Source organism: Gopherus flavomarginatus, chromosome 14 (assembly GCF_025201925.1).
Source record: "Gopherus flavomarginatus isolate rGopFla2 chromosome 14, rGopFla2.mat.asm, whole genome shotgun sequence".
Classification (NCBI taxonomy): Eukaryota; Metazoa; Chordata; order Testudines; family Testudinidae; genus Gopherus; species Gopherus flavomarginatus.
The window spans coordinates 20,133,736-20,155,251 of NC_066630.1; positions in this window are offsets into that span (position 1 = coordinate 20,133,736).

Here is a 21,516-nt window from a genome sequence, read left to right on the forward strand (position 1 = left end):
GCATTAGCCCAGGATTGCACCCCCTATTTCTGGAAACTTTTACCTCTGGATCACCTTCATCAGTCTGACTCCAGCCCAGGTTGGTAGTATCTGAACATTGTTAACCTCTGGGAGCTATTTGGTGGGCTACAATAGGCGGAAAGCTTTGACCAGAGAGATAACCACATCACAAAATTACCGCTATACACATAACTACTTGGTATCCTTGTTGGCAGCTTGGCCATGGGCTGAAAGGGCATAGAGGGTGAACTGTTCTAAGCCAACACCAGGTATACACTACAGAGCTCGTAGCCCTAACTCTGTAAGTGTCTGCACTAAAATGTAACTCCCACCAATGTAACTCACTCATGACACTGACTTAATAACTCCACCTCCACGAGAGGCGTAGCGCTAAAGTCAATGTAATTAGGTTGTTGTGGTGTCAGTGTAGACACTGTGTAGCTTACATCGCTCATTGCTGCCTTTCAGAAACCCTCCCACAATGCTGGAGTTAAATCCAGCCATACTGGCAGTTAAATCAGTGCAAAAGCTCCTGATGAGGATACACACTGCTGACATAAGCAGTGTAGTGTGAATGTGTAAAACCGATTTAATTACTGCAGTGGCTGTACATCGACATAACTTAGGTCAACTTACTTTTGTAGTGCAGACTTGCCCTAAAGGGGTTGCCTCCATGTCAGCCTTCAGGCTAATTAGTGTGTAGCAGGAGTATGTAAAGTTTTTGTATTTGTGCTGCACATATAGAGAGCTTCATTCTTCCATGATGTCAATCCTTTCACCAGCACTAAGCAACTGCATTTTAATAGTATGAAACAACACAAAATTAAACACAGCGATAAAAGTGTAGGCTCAGTCAAAAAGACAGTAACACTAATGTAAAACCAGTCTATTAAGAAATGTCAAACCTATTTTTTAATCTCATGCTTCAGTAAGGTTGTACCAGGTGCAATCATTAGTCAGTAAATTAATTACACATAATTATCTGCTTTACATTCAATTCACTTGGCTTCCAATTTCCCACTCTTAGCTTAGTGAATCTCTCTATCTCGCTCACTGTCTCTCACAGACATAAAACCATGGGTACGCAGGATTTGGAGTACTGCCACCAGTTTGACTCATGATTGGAATGATATTTATCTAAGACAGCAAACAAAGAAGATGATTATGTGGCCAATGATAGGATAAATATTGTTATTGTGTTTATAGAGCAACGAGGTTGGGAGCTAGGACCCTGGAGGAAAGGAGAACCAGGAAGAAGGAGTAGGGACGCTTCAGGGATTGTTTAGTTGGGTGTATGTATCAAGGGGTCGCTGTGTTTCTCTGTTAATGCTTAAAAAAAGAGTAGGGGTCAGAGGGTAGTGGGTCTGTGAATATTAGTGGCCACACAGGTACATTCAAGCCCAGCTAACTGAGAGGGCTACCATGTTGTGTCACAATAGCCTGACACCACAACACCTGGCTGGACTTTGGAAAAGTCTTGCCACATGGCGTCAGCGCTGGCACAAAGCACTATGGCACTAAACTAGCCTAAGCTGGTAGCATGCCCTAGTCAGTAGCTTCAGTGCGGCACAGAAGGCACCATTAAGACACTATTGTTCCAATTCTGGCAACATTATCATCCAGGCTTGTAGGGAAACAGAACAGCTGTGGCCATTGCATGTTTTTCCATACACAAAGGGAAGCTGTATATGGTACTTCCATTCTGAATGACCTGGTTCTAGTTTAACAAAAACCACCACCACAAGGAACTAAAGTACAGCTTCCACAGGAGAGCATGTCGTGTGTGCCTCTTCCTTAACACACTTGACCAACTCGGCCTCCAGAATAGGAGCTCCCACCACTAAAGGGCAGATGCTTTAGAAATGAAAAGGTTCCTGTGGGAGTGAACTCATTTTGACTTGTTCTGTTCCATGCATTTCAGTCTGAGTTCAGGATACAAGCGCATTGCCGGGGTGGGGAGGGCGGGAACGGACGACACTATTCAGCCTTTCCCAGCAGATTGGGCAAGTCGTCTAACTGCTTCTTTTTTTAAGAGTGCAAGTGGCATTCATTCTTTTAAACCATCATTTATTCAAGCTTGCTGCTGCCAGTGTTATGGGTTGGGTATTTATAGTGAGCCCTGATGGGAATGGCTCTGGTTGTACTTTGGGGTTGTTTGTAGTTGGATTCAAGATTGGAAAAAGTAGTAATTTGATCCCAGTATTTCCAAAATGTATCTGCTGTCATGAAGCCACATCTTGCCAGGACCTGAGTGCCCTCAATTCCCATTAAGTCCCATGGCTGTTGAGGTCACCAGCAAGTTAGCTATGCAAGGAATGCAGAATTGGACCCATAATGTGCTGCTGTTGCCAGCGAACTTATTTGTATGAAATTGATGAGTGCTTTCTTGCCATGTTCACGTTAGCCAATTGTCCATGCTCAAAGTTGACGTGCTGTGGGTCCATATAGCAGGACAACATATGTGCATTACAGTTTGGCTGCTCTTCCACAGCTTTATGCCATAGACCGTATGCATACGCCACTAACACACCAGCCTAAATCTGAATTCTAAGGCAAGAATTTCAAACGCTGCTTGTTTTGGGTCATGGTTAACAAGCAGCCCCCATGGTGAAGCCCAAATGCCATCCCCGTTGATAGATGTAATTCTACTGCAATTAACACAATTTTAGGATTACTAACATTTGTGACTCTTGAAAGGGTGGACTAATAAGCCTCATACCTTGGGATATAGCAGGAGTACAATATTACACCAAATTGTTAACTAAAGGGCTTAACTGCAAGGAACCACCATGTTGGTAGTCAGTTCATCTTGCAATTTTGTTGTTAAACTATCATGTTCCGTCTAAACCAAGACCGACTTTGTGATCATGGACAGTACAGTATAAATATTGTTATTAATACTAGATAAATATAGCTATAGCCTCACTTTCAATCAACACAGTTTAGAATGAAGTTTTATTCTTTTGGATTTCTTAATCGCACACTAACTAACCCAAACCACTTTAATATCCAAGGATAAAAGCTGGCCAGGTTTAGAACGAGGTGGGGGTGGGGCTGATACAACGATATGCTGCTGTATGTGGGGGTTGCAAAATATTCATTTGGAAGGATGCACTTTGCAAACAGTGGCTCTTCCAAATGGTATTAAAAATTTCTTATTTGTTTACTTTTTCACAGTATTTTGAGTTTTAGGAAAAGTATCATGGAAAAAATCAGCACATCACAATAACAAATCAGAAAACGGATTGTATCTGAAACAGAAAGTGTGGCCCAGATGAGGACACTGGCTATTTAAGGAGAAAATGTGGTCTTGCCGGTTGAGCAATGCACTATGAGCAGGGAGCCTGGATTAAGAATATCTTTCCAACTGTGCCATTGTGGTGGTGAATGACCTTGGGGAAAGTTGCTTAACCTCTCTGGGTTTTGATATGTTTACCTGTAAAAATAAATATTGTACCATCTGCTTTACAACCATACTGTGAGAATGAATGAGTGTTTACAACGTACATTGAGATTCTTGAATTAAAGACACTGTATAAATATAAAGTGCACTGAATCATTATTACAGAAAAACGAATTTAGAACTGGCTAGACACTACGTTAGGGTGAGAAGCTTTTTGGTGGAATATTATGAGCTCAAATGGGATGCCACGAATGCTCCTTTCTGAACTAGTGACACAAAATGCTAACAAGGCCATAATGCCCTATTGATTTTAAATCACCTGTGTTGGACACACTTAGGGCTAGTTGTTGGACATAATGCGCCTTTAATTTTTTGAGATTGCAACATGGCTGAAAGCTGACTTTGCACACGTGAGTATGGTCCTATTGTCACATGCACAAAAATGCCACAGAACATTCAGACTCTGCATTGTCAAACCCAAAGAGATTTGTATAGCTGCCCGCTTCACTGCACTCACCAGCAAATTCTATGTGATCTGGCGGAAATCATTGCCCATTTGCACTGTCTAAAGTTTACCTTAAACTCAGGGCTCTGGCAATCTTATGGTTCTGTCCAGGGATTTCTTGTGCTTTCTATTTCCAGCTGAGTTATAAGCTGTAAAAGGTAAGGTAGTGATGCCTATTTTGTGGCGGTGATGGTGGTGGTCTGGTGTTTCTGCTTACTGTAACCAGGAAGCACTTAAGACAGTCTTTTAAAAACATAACAGTCAGATCACTATTTTCACACAGCAGAAACATTCGAGGATCAGGCTGAATTTTGAGTGAATTTTCTCTAAACCTGTTTACCTATCATTAGCCAACTATCAGTCAGTAAGAGTGCCATTGCACAGAACCTGACCTTCTCCAAGATCCTCTCATTGGAGTTAGCGGCAGAATCTCCTCTTAACATCCATTCCCTAAATTCTGTTCAGATAATGTACAATTATCCTGGAGACATGCTCAATTGTCCATGGGCATTTTTTCTGAAACATGTAACTTTTGCTTTTGTGAAGTCATACCAATAGTTTGTCCAATCTTTTCCTATGTTTGCAATTCCTGTCTGGGTATGAACATCTCTCAAGTCAGTATTTTACCAGGCATGTATGCTGAATCAGTGGTTAAAGTAGATCAATATAGGAAAAGAAGTCCCCCCCCCCCAAAACATACACACACACACACTTTTGATGGGTATTGTAATAGGTTTGTCATGTGGTGATGTGCTGCTGGATCACCTTGTGGCGAAGGGACACTTCATGGTGGAGAGAAAAAGGAATTTCTCTTTCTAAGCATAAGCAGGTACCTAGCCAGTCAAGCAAAATGATATGTGCATATGCAATGTATGAAGGTGATGCTACTTGCACCCATTCCTATAGATGCCATTAATTAGGTTTGAACAGGATGGAGAACCTCTACTGACAAAGAAACAAAACAAATAAAAGTACTGGGGTGAGGGGAGATTTCGTCTGGAAATGTTTTCAAGGCCCAGTGCAATTTTCTGCATTTTAGAAGCTATTAGGTTAGAAAAAAGATTTTAGAAAGGATGAAAAGGAAAGCTAGCCTTGGCTAGGGAGGGATAGCTCAGTGGTTTGAGCATTGGCCTGCTAAATTCAGGGTTGTGAGTTCAGCCCTTATGGGAGCCATTTAGGGAACTGGGGTAAAAAATCTGTCTGGGGATTGACCCTGCTTTGAGCAGGGGGTTGGACTAGATGATCTCCTGAGATCCCTTCCAACCCTGATATTCTATGATTCCTAGAGGCAGAAACTTCAGCACTGAGGGAATTCTGTTTTGCCACACAGGATGAGACAATTAGGCTTCCATACCTCATTGAGTGCAGATAGAAATGGGCCGTTCTTAATTTAGAGCATAACAACATTTTCTGCAATGTCAATACAAAATACAATCTTACAAATGTAGCTAGAAGAGTTTTTAATAGTTAACAAAGTGCTGTAGGTAAAAAAGTAAAAACTGCAGCAAATGACATAAAAATCTAAGGCATAACACTGATCTTAGTTCCAGCAGCATACATTTGAAATGTGGCCATTAAAGTCAATGGAATGATTCTGTCCTGGCATTTTTAAAAAGGAGACTTTAATAATATCCAGTGCTTGTGGGGACTTTTTGCAAAAATCACAAATAATGAAAGAAAGGAATCTTTGGAGCTGAATTGGAAGCACCGATCTTACAAACAAGTCACGCGTGTGTACCTGAAAGATCATAAATTTGTCTGTTTGCAAAGCACTGGCATGTAGCCTGTGAGTGTCCATTAGCAGAAGTAGCTGTACTACAGTATACTCCTTAATGTCAAAGGTGGCATCTTTTGCATACAAAGAATATTTTCTGGAGTTGTGTCTATGTTAAACACAGAAATGTTGATTTATCAGACAGAACTCCTCCGAGCTTTTCCTGTTTGTTTGGTATAGTTCATCTCTCCAGCTTTTGCATTAGTCTTTCTGTTCTGTTCAAATGCACATGGCTATTGCTTCAGCATGTTTCACTTACTTTAGGAAATATTTATGAATAGTTATATCTGTCAAACCTGAAGTGCTCAACCAGACTTGGGTGATAGCTATATTCCTGCTGCAGTTCATTGATAAAAAACCCCCATTGACGATCACAGGGCATGCCATCTCTTTACAGTCATGGGCATGATATGCCAGCCTGCATGGGGAAGACAGACTAACAATCCTAGAGTATACTGTCTTGTATGAAGGGGAAGAGAGAGTCATAAATAACATGTGGTTTCCAGGTTTTTGTGGTGTGACTTTGCTTGTGTGGTATCTTTCTAAACATGGCTAAAGAGTGCCACCAAAGCAAAGACAGCAAAATGATAATTTAGTTAGAAAGGATAATAGCACTAACCTTGGGAAACAAAAAAAAACAGAATAGGCTTCTTCAGTTGCTCAGAGCTTACACTGTCTAACTGTCATCAGACTCTCTCATTTCTGTATAGGGTCCAGCTAGCAAAACCCGACCTGGGCAAAGGAACTGTGGCCCAGATTTTTAAAGGTATTTAGGCATTGCTATGCTCAGCACTGCAAGATCTAAGGCCTGGAGCCACAACAGTACTTAGGTGCCTAAGTCCCAGTTTTAGTCTCCACTGGGATCCACAAAGGTGCCTACAGGGTTAGGCAGTTAAATTCACTTGGTGCCTGAATTCTCAGTGGAAAGTTCCCCCAGTGCCAAAGTTTATGCCTCTGGGCATGCACACTGCTGCCTCACTCTAGGTATCTGGATGCTTATCTCCTGCCTAAGCCCCAGTGCGAGATTCACAAACCAGAGGCAGACAGGCATCAGCCAGCCTATCTCACAGGCAGGGCCTGATCCAATACACATGCTCAGAGCCACCCACTGGATTGGGTCTCATTCAAAAGCTGGTGGTGAGGCCACTGCTGCTACTTTATCACTTTTAGCTCAGTGTTTAGCGCACTCACCTGGGATGTGGGAAGCCTAAGTTCAATTCCCCACTCTGCCTAAGAGGGAGAAAGGATTTGAGGAGGAGTCTGGGGAGAGGTGCTCTAACTATGGAGCTATGGGATATTCTGTTGTAAGGCTCCCTCAGTCTCTCCTCTTCCACTGGGTATGAATACTTAGTCATTGGGCCAGAGAGCAAGAAGGCTCTGTAGCCCAGTGATTAGGGCACTCACAAGGGAGGTGCGAGACCCTCAGATCCGGTCCCACTGCTTCAGTGATTCTAATTATTTATACCCAGTGGAACAGCTTCAACAGGAGAGACTGTGAGGCAGTCTCCACTCAGAAGATGCCATAGTTCTGTGGCACCTATCTCCGCTCAGGATTCTCAGCCACAAACCCTCTCATGTTGTTAGGGGCCTAAGCCAGGCCAATCTATTTAAAAAAACAGAGAGAGAGAGAGATTGACCATAGCTCAGTCACTTAGAGCACTCATCTGGGATACAGGAGAGTCAGGCTCAAGACCTCCTCTAAATCAGGCAGAGTAGTGATTTGAATCTGGAGCTTTGATATCTCAGGTGAGAACACTAATCGCTGTGCTGTTGAGTGTTCTGGGGACACACACTCCAAAAATTCCTCAGCTGCCTTTTGTGCAGGGCCCAATATTGTGGACATGCTTAGAAAATGCCCACAAGCTCAGGTTCTGCAGGCAAGATAGGCAGGGGCATGCTTAGTTTGAGAATGCTGCTTTGGGGCTCCTGGGGACTAATGATCTGTACAGCCTGTTAGCTGTGGGACAGCAGCAGGACCGGCGCTAGGGGTTTGAGCGCCCTAGGAGCACGGCCATTTCGCAGCCCCGCACGCTGGTCCACCGGCTCCGCAGTTCTGCCTGCGGACGGTCGGCTGCTCCCGCGGCTCCGGTGGAGCTGCCGCAGTCGTGCCTGCGGGAGGTCCACCACAGCCGCACAAGCAGCCGACCGTCTGCAGGCACGACTGCGGCAGCTCCACTGGAGCCACGGACCAGTGGACCCTCCACAGGCACCACTGCGGCAGCTCCACCGGAGCTGCCTGCCGCCCCCTCCGGCAAAATGCCGCCCCCTAATAATGCTGGCGCCCTAGGCGATTGCCTAAGCCGCCTAAATGCAAGCGCTGGCCCTGGGCAGCAGCAGCACTTACATGGCTTTGCTCATGCCTACTGGTGGGAACCTAGGGGACTTAGGGCCTGTGGAATTAGGCTGCAGCTGAGCAGTGGTTTTTGAAAATATCAGTGGCACCTAAATGTTGCATTTAAGCATCTAAAGAGGCAGCTAACTATTCTGGCTCTCGCTCCTTTTGACATCAACACACCTGGTAAAGAGAAGTAGTCAGGAGGTAAGTTTAACTCAGAAGGGCTCAATTCTGTCATCTCAGTGCATTAAAATCCCCACCATCTTTGGTGAGAAATTTTGGATATGCAAGATTGGGCCCAAAATGAACAGAGAGGGGAAAAAAGAGAGGAAAGGAAGAAGAGTGTGTGCATCTGAAAGGAAAGTAGGAGGTCAATGGGAAGGAAGAAAAGAAACAGAACCTTTACTTCTTAGAGTTCTCTGCATCACGCCATTTCAGGCTGCCCCCTCACATTGAACCAACCCACAATGTTCCTGCATGCCCCCTGCCTGTATGATCATAGATGGGTATCTTTGGCTTTTGAACCCTGTGTTGAAGCTGTACCATTTGATGTACATTAATCAGTGCCCTAGCACGGCGTTCTATAGTGCAACCCTCAACAGCTCAACAGGCTGTGGACTATTATGACTAAATAGCGTTCTTTGCAAAATGAGATGCTGATGTTCTAAAGAAGGTGGGGAACTCGTTTTATGTCAGCAAAGGAGGATTGTTTTGGTATGACTGTTTCCTGTAACGAAATAGTGACAATAGTATTATTACTCTGCACTTCTACATTTCGCGGTATGTTCAAAACATGGTACAAACATTTACGCTTTAACCCTCCCAACACGGCTGCAAGGCAGGTAGGGAAGACAGTATCATCAGCACAGGTTCACAGATGGGGAAAAACAAAAAAAGAGGTTAAGGTGAAAATCATTAGAGATGCCCCCTAATTTGAATGCCCAGCTTGAGGGGTTCCTACCTTCACCCTCAAAAAGAGAGACATCCAAAATTAGTTGCCTTGTTTGAAAAACTGGCTGCATGTGACTTGCCCAGAGACATGTAATGAGTCAGTGGAAGAGCTGGAATGAAAATGCAGGTCTCCCGGTTCCATGCTCTGTCCATACCGGCTTTCAAGAGAGTTTCCAATAAGCAAGTCTCTCCACTGAGCTACAATCTGGTTTTATTTTCCACACAATAAGCATTTTGGCCATGGTCACAGTATCAGTTTGAATATCCACTGTGCCCTCTTTGGGGGGACTTTTTTGTGGGGCATGGACTGAAGGATCCTCATACCATAACTCTCTTCCATCTCTTCCATTCTATGAGTCTATAAACCTACCACAGTGAGAGAGAAGGTGGAGGAAGGTCTTATCCTGAGCTCACAGAACTCAATGAGTGTTTTGGCTTTGAACTTCAACAGAAGGATTGGCACCAAACCAAGCCTAATGTCCCTGTCCGCTCAAATATTCTGTAATGTTTAAAGTCACACTGTATTGCGGTCAGACTATACCAAAAAAAAAAATCACTGGTAATGTGTGGAGTGCCGCTGTAGCTGCAGATAAAGCCCTTTTGAAGGAGTATATTATGAACTTGGAAATTTACAGGATTCATCAGGGTTTACTTTTTCTCTCCAAAGAATAAGTGACTCATGAGAAACTTTAAGGTGGAGTACTCAAAACAAGGAGTGTATAAATGATTATCAAGGGAAGGTCAGTACTAGTTCTTCAAGTCTGAGCATGTCCCATTGTTAATGGTACACAAATAATGATAGCTAGAACCCTGTGGTGTAGAAGAATTGCTATCACACTTCTCCAAGTCTCTTACAGGTCTCTGACTCACTCCTTTCAGTATCAATGAGGCCGATTTCAGTTTTCCCATTTTAAAGTGCAGTTAAGCGTGAACTGGTAAAATGACACTTTCTCATTCAACAGTTTTGTCCCTTTGGTTTCAAGTCATAACTGCTTAGTTGACAAAAGCCAGGGGATTATTTTAACTTTACTGTGTAGGAATTCAGTACCACTTTGGAAGAATGACATGGATTTTACTTGCCCTCATGTATTAATGCAATACATTACCAGATACATTTCCAGATAAGATCTAATTGTAGAATCTTTATTACAGCATAGTGATGTAAGTGCCTGAAAGAGCACCACCCGATTTCCAGATCCCAGGCTGAATTTACAGCACTTGCAGTTAGAAAAATCATCTTTTGACTTAAGAGATTGGGAGAGAGTAATTCAGAGAGAACAAATACGGAACCCCAGGATGTCCTTTGCACAGAGTCACTTCTAAATTTATAACCTCTTCTACATCATCAGTGGTAAAAAATCTCTCTCAAAATAACACGCACACGCACACACACACCCAATAATGATATCCTTAGCTTCGCTTATATTGGTGACATTATAATGTACTTTGCTCTAACCTCAGAATAAATCCTACTGAAAGTATCTGGTTTATGGTATTTCAAGCTATGAGAATCTTATATTACAATGGGAAACAAAGTCATCTTGTGCCTTTTAGTTTTTGACCATGAATGCTGGCCCTGAAGCAACATATTTTGAACAACTAGCTAATATCTTTCTGACTTACACTTAAAACTAGATTTTCAGTCCACTGTGTATGATTGAATGCTCAGCTGTATAATACATATGGACTAAATCAGGGGTAGGCAACCTATGGCATACATGCAGAAGGCAGCACGCAAGCTGGTTTTCAGTGGCACTCACAATGCTCAGGTCCTGGGGGGCTCTGCATTTTAATTTAATTTTAAATTAAACTTCTTAAATATTTTGAAACCTTATTTACTTTACATACAACAATAGTTATATATTATAGACTTATAGAAAGAGACCTTCTAAAAAGGTTAAAATGTATTACTGGCACGCGAAACCTTAAATTAGAGTGAATAAATGAAAACTCAGCACACCACTTCTGAAAGGTTGCCGGACCCGTGGACTAAATCACGAGAGATACTGAGTAACTGCAATGCCCATAGAAATCAAAGGAAATTGAAGCTACACTGTAATGTAGTAATCTAGGCTTAGCTGAAGTGAAACAGACATAAATTACTGTGCTGAGATCCACATCAAAGAGGAAAGGTCACACAGACTTCAAATAATGAAAAAGGCATTCTGTTCCCTGCACTGTCACTGGGGAATCCAAGAGCAGCTACAGCTCTATGACCCAGAGACTACAAGTCATACAAGCCAAGGTAGGATGTATGCTTCCATTAGACACAGGAATAGGTCTGGCCCAGTTTTCCAGATGCTTCACCCTCTTTGTCTTCTCCAGACCCAGTCTAAGGCATTTTACTCCCATCCTCATCCCTACCTCTGTCAAATATTGGGAAAGCTAGGAGCCTTCAGTCTCATGATTAAACGAAAGGAAGAGGTAGATCTGAGTGTTGTCACATTGGAGAGATTAAACTTGAGTGTTACAATACAGACGAAGAAGTGGGCTTTAGCCCACGAAAGCTTATGGTCAAATAAATTTGTTAGTCTTTAAGGTGCCATAAGTACTCCTGTTCTTTTGCCCCTACAGATGATAGGCCAGGTGAAAAAACTTCACTACCTCCCTTAGTATTGGTGCATTGACATTGACCAAAAGGGGTGATGAGATGGAGCTCTGTAGCATTCCCCAGGAAAGTACATTTGTGATTGATGGCATCAAAAGGCTGCTGCTAGATGTAAACAAAACCAGTGTAGATACTACTGGACTCCACCCTCAAACAGCCATCCACAAAAACCGGACAAGTAGAAGCAAAGGTCACCTGCAAGACAGAGATGCAAATAAGCTGTCCTCCATAAATAGATAGTTAATAGTTAAAAACCAGTGATAATTGAGTAGGTTGTTAATGGTGGCTTGTGTACAGGGTCCTCCCACAGCATGGGAGTCCATGAAAGGGCTTTGAAGTTACATGGTGCCAGCCTCAGCTGGAATAAATGGGTGGTGAATGGGTGAAGCCACTATGGGGCTGGAATGTTTCCTGCATGTTGCTTCTGACCCTTCCTCTCTCCTCAGGCAGCACAAGGTGACTGTCCCATCCCCTGACTCCTCAGGAGGGAGGTAAGGAAAGGTTGGTCCAGCACCAGCCCTGGTCAGGTGAGGAGGTTATCCCAGCATTGCTAGGTACAAACTTGTTTTCTGTTCTCACTGCTTGCGACATCACTAGCTACATCTCCATCAGGCCCTCTTGCACCTTGTGTATTTTCTGATGTCCTGGCAATACAGATAAATTGCTCCTTGCTGCTAAATTACTCACCTGTAAAAATCAGCGTGCCATTTTGAATCCTAACATTGATACTTATCTTGTGTAGAACAGTACTGAGGAACAATGGAGTACTTCTATGTTCTCATATATGTGCTATGTAATGGTGGATGTGGGTGTGTTCTGAAAACACTTTACAAATGTTTAATTAATTAAGCCTCACAACCCTGTGAGGTAGGAAAGTTTTATGTGAGCCATTTTATAGCTGGGTATAACTGAGACACAAAGCATTGAGGTAACTTTCCAAAAGTCACATAGAAGCAGGCAAGGAACCCAGGAATCCTAGTGTCTTGCTCTAATAACAAGACATCAGTCCCGCTCTAAAATGAAAAGATGGTCATGCAAGGTTTACTGAGGACCATTACAGAACATGTTTTTTTAACTGTGAGAATAACAAAGAAAATAGTTTGTTAAAAATAAACAAACAAAACTTTGTACAAATAGTACACAGTGGGTAAAGTTGTGAGGCAGTCTTTATTTGCATATGTTAGGAGTTGCAGAATGAAGCAGTGCCACAGATGGCTTGTGAGCTCTTCTTTGAGTTATAAGATCAGATCCTTTTTAAAGTCATGCAAATAAACCTTACACCCAAACTTTGTCTATTATACATCTTTTCTGAATGCCTGCTGTACATGTACAGCAAAGCATATAGTGGAATGAACCAAAGCCTGATTGCCTTAGTTAGCTGATTGAACTTCTTAAATGCACAAAAATTAATCTGATTTGTAAGTGATGTACATGGAATTTTGGCCCTGTATGTGTATGTGTGTGTTGTGCCTGTACACAAATGCATTCCATATCAAATCTTCTTCAGGTGCATTGAATAATGTGATTGCTGACAGGGGCGTATAGTTTACTTACTGAGAGGTAGGGAAATTCAAGCTCTCTTCCATTTCCCCCTTGGGAAGGTGCCATCAGGGTGCTGTTTGTTTTCAAAACAATCATTAGCGAAGTAGCATCTACCTCCTTTTGTGTAAGACAATGATTTTATTGGTACATGGCAATAAAGATCATGAGATATAGAGGCAAGTTACAAACTGCTCTGAGGCTTGGTATTCAGTTTCGGACATCAGAGAAACTTCTGTTTCAATGTGAAGTTGCAGCCTTAATTACTATTCAACATTTTAAATAGCTGAAGCAATAAGAAAATGAAGTAGTTAAGGAATACTGTGTTTCTGCATTACTTTAGTCATTACATTTCTGTGGCATATTTGATTACCTTTCTGCACAGAGTACCAAAGCTGCTTGTGAGAAAGGGGATCAGAACGGTAAGGACTGAATTACTTTGCTAAGAACTGGGCTGAAAGCGAATGATTAAAACTGGTGGCAGCTGGCAACTTAGAATTCGTTTTCCTCCATCACATGAGCACACTGTTAGAATAGGCTCAGGGCTGCGGGTTGGGGCGCAGGAGGGGGTGAGGATTCTGGGCAGCACTTACCTCAGGGGCTCCCCAGAAGTGGTGACATCGCTTTGCTCCTAGGCAGAGGTGCGGCACAGCCAGGGGTCTCTGCATGCTTCTCTTGCCTGCAGGAGCCATCCCCACAGCTCCCATTGGCCACGGTTCCCAGACAATGGGAGCTGCATAGGCAGCGCTCAGGGCAAGGCAGTGCGCAGAGCTGCCTGGCCAAGCCTCTGCCTAGGAGCAGAGGGGCTGTTTCTGCTTCCAGGGAGGCGTGGAGCAAGGTAGGGAATGTGCCAGCCCTGCCAGCCCTCACCCCCTCCAGCACCAGCAGGGGTCCTGGTCCCCCTCAGCACCCACGGCCTCCCCAACCCTCCCCCGAGAACCCATGGCACTCCCTGGGTTGCCCACCCCCTGCACCTGTGGCACCCCTAGGCTGCCCCCCCTAGAATTAGTCAGGAGTATATAGTACAAGTCATGGACAGGTCACAGGCTGTGAATTTTTGTTTACTGCCCGTGATCTGTCCTTCACTTTTACTAAAAATGTGACTAAAACAGCAAAGAATCCTGTAGCACCTTATAGACTAACAGAGGTTTTGGAGGATGAGCTTTCGTAGGTGAATACCCACTTCGTCAGATGCATGTAGTGGAAATTTCCAGGGGCAGGTATATATATGCAGGCAAGCTAGAGATAATGAGGTAGTTCAATCAGGGAGGATGAGGCCCTGTTCTAGCAGTTGAGTTGTGAAAACCAAGGGAGGAGAAACTGGTTTTGTAGTTGGCAAGCCATTGACAGTCTTTGTTTAATCCTGAGCTGATGGTGTCAAATTTGCAGATGAACTGATCCCACACTTTCACGGGCCTTGGGTGGCAGGCCAGTCCTCGCCCACAGACAACCTGCCAACCTGAAACATATTCTCACCAGTAACTGCACACCGCACCATAGTAACTCTAGCTCAGGAACCAATCCATGCAACAAACCTCGATGCCAACTCTGCCCACATATCTACACCAGCGATAATATCACTGGACCTAACCAGATCAGCCACATCATCACCGGTGCATTCACCTGCACGTCCACCAATGTAATATACGCCATCATATGCCAGCAATGCCCCTCTGCTATGTATATCGGCCAAACTGGACTGTCTCTACGGAAAAGGATAAATGGACACAAATCAGATATTAGGAATGGCAATATACAGAAACCTGTAGGAGAACACTTCAACCTCCCTGGCCACACTATAGCAGACCTTAAGGTGGCCATCCTGCAGCAAAAAAACTTCAGGACCAAACTTCAAAGAGGAACTGCTGAGCTTCAGTTCATCTGCAAATTTGACACCATCAGCTCAGGATTAAACAAAGACTGTCAATGGCTTGCCAACTACAAAACCAGTTTCTCCTCCCTTGGTTTTCACACCTCAATTGCTAGAACAGGGCCTCATCCTCCCTGATTGAACTACCTCATTATCTCCAGCTTGCCTGCATATATATACCTGCCCCTGGAAATTTCCACTACATGCATCTGACGAAGTAGGTATTCACCTACGAAAGCTCATCCTCCAAAACCTCTGATAGTCTATAAGGCGCCACAGGATTCTTTGCTGCTTTTACAGATCCAGACTAACACGGCTACCCCTCTGATACTGTGACTAAAACGTAGCCTTAATCTTGAGTAAAAGGCTATTTTTATGAAAAGTACTGAATTGAAGCATTTGTTGTATTAAAACAAGACATATATATAACAAATCCCAAAATTGATCATCCTATTTTCTTCTGTGTCTTTTGCAATGTTTTGGGTATCTAGGCCTGATTCAAAACAAACAAAGGTCTGGTTTACACCTAAACATTAGATTGACCTAATTACCTTGCTCAGGCATGGGAAAAATTTCACACCCTGTGTGGTGTAGTGAGGTCAACCTAACCCCCACTGTAGACGCAGCTCAGTCTACAGGAGAATTCTACTGTTGACCTAGCTACCACCTCTTGGGGAGGTGGATTACCTGCACTGGGCAGAAAAACCCCATCTCTGACACACTGGCACAGCTGCAGTGCTGTAGCTGTGCCGCTGTATTGTAGACAGGGCCTAAGTCAGTGAGGTGTGGCCTGGGCCCTCTTGTTATTGCACTTTTGTTATTGCACAGACTTCTGAGAAGAGATGGCTCTAAGAGGGTTACCGATCCTGCATCATAGGGGATTTGTAATGGGTTTATTTGGTAATGTTAATACTTTTCAATATATGTTTACCCAGAGTAAATGGGATAGGCACACTGGATAGGCATTCCAAAGAAATAAGGAGTTACAGCTTGGGACCATAAATTCTTATGTACAGTACCTAACATAACAGGATCTTGATCCCAATTGGAGCCTCAGGCCCTACTGCAAGATCAGTGCTAAAACACTACTACTAAATCTCCAGGTTCACACAGCATTGTGATTCTATTTGACAGTTACCGTGCAGTATGTCCTCTCTCATATTTCTACTTTTTTTTTCCTTGTCTGCTGCTAGAAACCCAGCTCTAAGATGACACTTTACCTTAGCCTGGATCTCCAGCACTTGGCACAGTTGTCTCTGTAAACATATCATTCATCAACTTTCCACTCTCCTGAATGCTGCATAGAATGTCACACTCGGTCGCAAGAGCACCATCGGTCTTGCTATTAAGATCTTGACGAGCTCCCATGACATACTTGGAGTACTGAACCAGTATGCATCACTGGATCAAGCACTGCTTTGCAAACCACAGCAGCCTCTTCTATTTTTGGTCTCTAATCTTTCAGACTCACAGCCCCTCCTAATCTGTACAGAAAATCTGAAAAGGAAGAAAAAATATATGAAACAGTGTAAATACATCTATTCCATCAGTAAAATTCCATTTATTAAACAGAACAGCTCACAGGAATGTGTGTGATCTCAGAATGCGATTCTTTTTAAACACTGTAGAGCTCTTTAAGTTTTATGTAGCAATGAAATCAAAGCAGGAACAAGCAAGAAACAAAGAAATAGTCTACAGTTTAACACCCACAATTAACAATGCTTGATCATGCAACAGTGCATGGATGTTCACAAGCATAGGAACTTGGCGGTGCCCCCAGTGGCTGATCAGAGAGCAGTGTTGATGAGTTTGATGGGAATGTCCAATCCAGTCTTCTTCCTCAGCCAAGGACAGCAGGAGCCATCTGTGGCCTTGAGTGGGAAAATGTGGGCGGGGGCGTCCTTTGTTCAAAGCCAGAGCTGAAAAGTCTTCTGCTGGGGATTTACTAAAAAAAAACCCTAAACCTGTCCCCAGTCACATACCAGCAACATGGAACTGGTGAAGCTCAATTCCGAGTTTGCAGTTCCCTGAAAATATTTTACCAGAGCTTGCAATGCTGCAAGACATCATGAAATGCAAATGCCAGAATAAGATGCTGATCAACTTTCTCCTTTTCAGGAAGAAAAAAGCATCCCTTTTGCAAGCACATTACCACCTCAAGCCTTCATTTCTCTTAATATATTTTACTTGTGGTGCTTGCAGGGAAAGGGAAGATATCAGTCAAAGCACAGTATAAAATGCAGTATCATTTTGGGAGAGAAATTTTATTATTCCTTTTAAAAGGGAGATAAAAATGCTGTTCATTCATCTTTATCATGTTCTTGCAATTTAGACTAAACACGGACTGTAAGTGACATGGCAATTTTGGACTCTTCACAGATGACACATTAAACAGCTTGAGTATATGCACTCCTTCTGCTCAACAATAAGCACTGGCTGGCAGGACAGACAGAATGACCAATATTAAGGTCCTTGAGAGAGCAAACATAACCAGCATTGAGAAAATACGATTGAGAGCATAACTTAGGTGGACCGGGCATGTCATCAGATTGGAAGACCACCTCACTCAAAACAGATCTTGCATGGGGAGCTGAGTTAGGGCAAAAGAAAGAAGAGTCGTCCATATAAGCTCTTCAAAGATAAGTTCAAGAGTGATCTCCAGTGGGCTGGCATCAATCGTAAAGAACTCAAGCAAATGGCTCAGAACAGGACTCACTGGCAGTCTCTGACAAGATCAGTATGTAAGAGGTTTGAGCAGAATCAACGAAATTGTCTCCAGGCTGCATGTGGAAGCCGTCACAGAATTCCATCATCAAACATCATAGATACGGACTTCCCATGCCCTCAGTGTGGCCAACTGTCCATCAGGGTTCGGAGTCATATGCATAGCCATAGATAAGAATTGCAACAAGATCGTCATTATCATCAGCGATGGACGACCAACGCAACACACAATTTTGTATTTGAAAAATGAGGGTTTGGTAACCTCTTAACTGAGTTAAAAAGAAAAGAATCACTGTGAGCATTTGATAGTTGGGGTATTAACCTCTATTTAGTTTAGAAGCCCAAAGCATGGGAGCTATCAATCCATAATAATCATTAAAAGAATATTCATCATGATGATCATTTTATACTTGTATAGAACCTTCATGCACGCTGCATTTTTGGGAGGGAGGTAAATATTTTGTTAACTTTTCAAATAGATAAACTGAGGCACCGAATGGTTAATGTGACTTTTATAAGGTCATAGAGTAAGTTAATGGCTGTGGGTGAAATCCTGGCTCCACTAAAGTCAATGGCAAAATTTCCATTGGCTTCCATGGGCCAGAATTTCTCCCTATGCAGGAATTACAACACAGGAATTCTAGCAGCTCAGATCTCTAGGCACATGAACAGCAAAGATTTTCATAGGAGGTGAATGGAGAATGATTTTTCAATTTAAAGAGCGATAAGCCTGGTGTATATTAACACAAAAAAAAATCTAACTACTGACGAAATAAACTATTGATTACTCCAGTAATGTGTGTTATTTCTAGCAGCACCAATCTCTGGTTTTGGTTTATGGTTTGGGTTTTTTTAGATTAAGCCCCAGATTTTTAAAGGTATTTAGGCATTGCTTAGCTCAGTGTTGCAATATCTAAGTGATTTAGGAGCCTACATATTTTCAAAAGTGATTTAGGCACTTGGAACTAAAAATGCCTCAGGTTACTAAATGCCTAAATCACTTTTGAAAATGAGATTTAGAATCCTAAATCAGTCAGCATTCCAACAGTGAGCACATCAATGCCTAAATACCTTTAAAAATTGGACCCAAGTGTTTTAAATGAGATTCTATTGTTTTTCTCCAGCATCAACAGAATTTTGCTTAAAACAGTCACATTTCATTACTAGCATGATGGGAAACAACACATTTACTGCAATTTATTTTGCTTGTGTTCTTCTTCACTTCAACAATGAGTCATTATTCAGAGTATGTTTATGTAATATCATAAATACCAATCTCTGGTATTTATGTAGCATAGTATTTACTTGGGCAAGTTGCCACATGCACGAAAGTAGTAAACAAAGAGCCATTCTTTGGGGGGGGTTAAAAAAGAGTCTTAAAATGAATCCAATTTTCCTTCATAAGGCACTCCTTGTTATGTTACCTAAAGTGGCTCTTTAAGATATATAATATGATAAAACACACAATTCCTGGGAGACTTAATTATGGTTCCTAAGAGACTGGTGAATAAACAATCAGGGACAGAGTGTTTATTTTTCCCTCGGTTTTTCTTAACTATTCATGGGAAGCATGAAAATAAAAGGTCAATTTTGTAAAACCTCTGCTATAGGAATGTGTCAGGCTGATGAGGAACAAGGAATGTGGAACTACACACCTTCCCAAACACAACATTTCTGTCTAAAAGCAGAACTATTTGATTGGCCTCCCAATAATCCTAGTTTGTAAACTGACTTGTGGCGGGTGTAAATACCACAGCGAGCCCTTTGTTTGTTGTATTTACTGTACTGTATCTTATGCATCAATAGTACTAACTACGGTGCATGTGCCAAAGTAAAGAGTTTGCCTTGTCTCACCTTGCTCTTGCATTCGCACAAACTTCCTTCACAACAAAGTGTCAAACTCTTCCAAAGACATATGAAATGTTCTGCCCTAGATGTAGTCCTGGAGGACCCAAGCCTGAAGAGGGCTAAGCAACCTCAGATGCAATTGTTGTCAATGGGTGCCAAAGTGCTCAGCACTCTACAGGATTGGGCCCAGAGAATCTAAAGGGCTTCCATTGATTTCCAAAGCTTTGGATCAGGGCCAAAGTAAATGTCAACAGCTGAAGCAAAATTGCTGTGTATCCCCTCATGGGAAATCGATCAGGATACATTATAGCAATAACAGTGGGCTGGGAGATGCTGTATAATAGGGATAATGCACCGGTCCCAAAAAAGGCACCACTCAAAAACACTCATCACTTTTGAAAATCTGGGCCCAGACCTTCTTGGTTCTATTTCTAGCTCTGCCACTGATGGCCGCCTGGGTTAGTTAGTCACTAATCTCTTAACATCAGTTTCCCCGGCTGTAAAATGGGGACGACAATTTTAGCTACTTCTTTAGGATGTTGTGAGACTATAATTAATTAAAGTTTGTAACGTGCCTCGTGGTCCTAGAAAAGTGCTTAGGAGGATGAAATGGTACGTAAAATACACTAACAAAAGCAAAGCCCTAGCCATCCCTAAGGTTTTGGCCCTGCATCACAGAAGTCAGTTGGAATTTTGCCATTGACTTCACTAGGCACAGGATCAGGCCCTAATAACTTAGCAGACACTAGTGTTGACCTAGCATTCTTCTTTGATCAGTGCATTAGATTGCTCAGATCTGTAGCTTACATTTGCTTAATATACACTACCTGCCCTTTTTTAAGTTTAGTCAAAGTCATGGTAGAATCTGTTACGTACCAGAAGCACAGAACTACATGTCGATGAGATCAGGAGTTCAGGGAAACATGAAAGCTCATGAGTTATAGATCATTGCCTAACTGATGGGACATGCTTTCTCTCTCTCTCTGTATTCTTTACGTCCAGATCTGCAAATAATGTAACAAGGGAGATACATGCACGGGATGAAGCTGGTCAAGCTAGTACTTGTTCCTGCCTTAAGGATTTATTAGACAACTGAATAAACATGATTGTTGTGGTAATTAACCCCATGTAAATCACAAATCCTGCCTTTATAGGCTTTTGTTTGTGCTGCTGTCATTAAGGGCTAGTCATTGTTTCCATGGGGTAAACTACAGTTTTCAAGCGGGGTTGAGCCCTGAGGCAAAGCCACAGCAAATGAAGGAGAAGATCACACAAGGGAGAGAAATAGAGGGGATCCAAGGAGAGAGAACCCCGCAGAAGAAACTCAATTTTTGTTCATTTTTTGAGATTCTGCAAGTTTTTTAAAAAAGGAATCTTTGGGTGACTTCTGTTTTGTGACAGTTTATTTTTAAAAAAGGGAAGGCTTAAATTTTCAGCCACTTGGAGCCCATTCTTTCCTCAATCCATGCGAGTAAGTCCAACTGCCATTGGAAAGAAGAATAAATCCCGAAGTTCTTATGTTCATTAACAGCCCTCTAGACCCAGAAGAATGCCCACGAATTTTAGTGGCTGTTGCACGCCCAGGTGGAGGACAGTATAACAGCCTCTAGCGTGAACTGGTTCCTTTTGCTCTATTTACATTACATTTAAAACTATGTAGAGACTCAGCGTTCATATTGTGCTGGATTGACAGTTCAGGAGTTTGGAGTGTGGTGAGAGCTTTTGTGCCTCCGCCAATTAAGGCCGCTTGTCGAGGTGGTTTTGTGACAGGGACAGTTGCTGCAAATAAATGGATTCTGTGCTATTAAAAATAAACACAACAGTTATGTTATTTAACCTTCACTAGTAGCAGTCTGACACCTTGTGCTAAAAATATAATCAACACCTCAACAGTGGGAGACCTGGTGTCATTGTAATTAGCTGGAACAGGCCATAGGTGAATTGTGCAGATTAATTTCT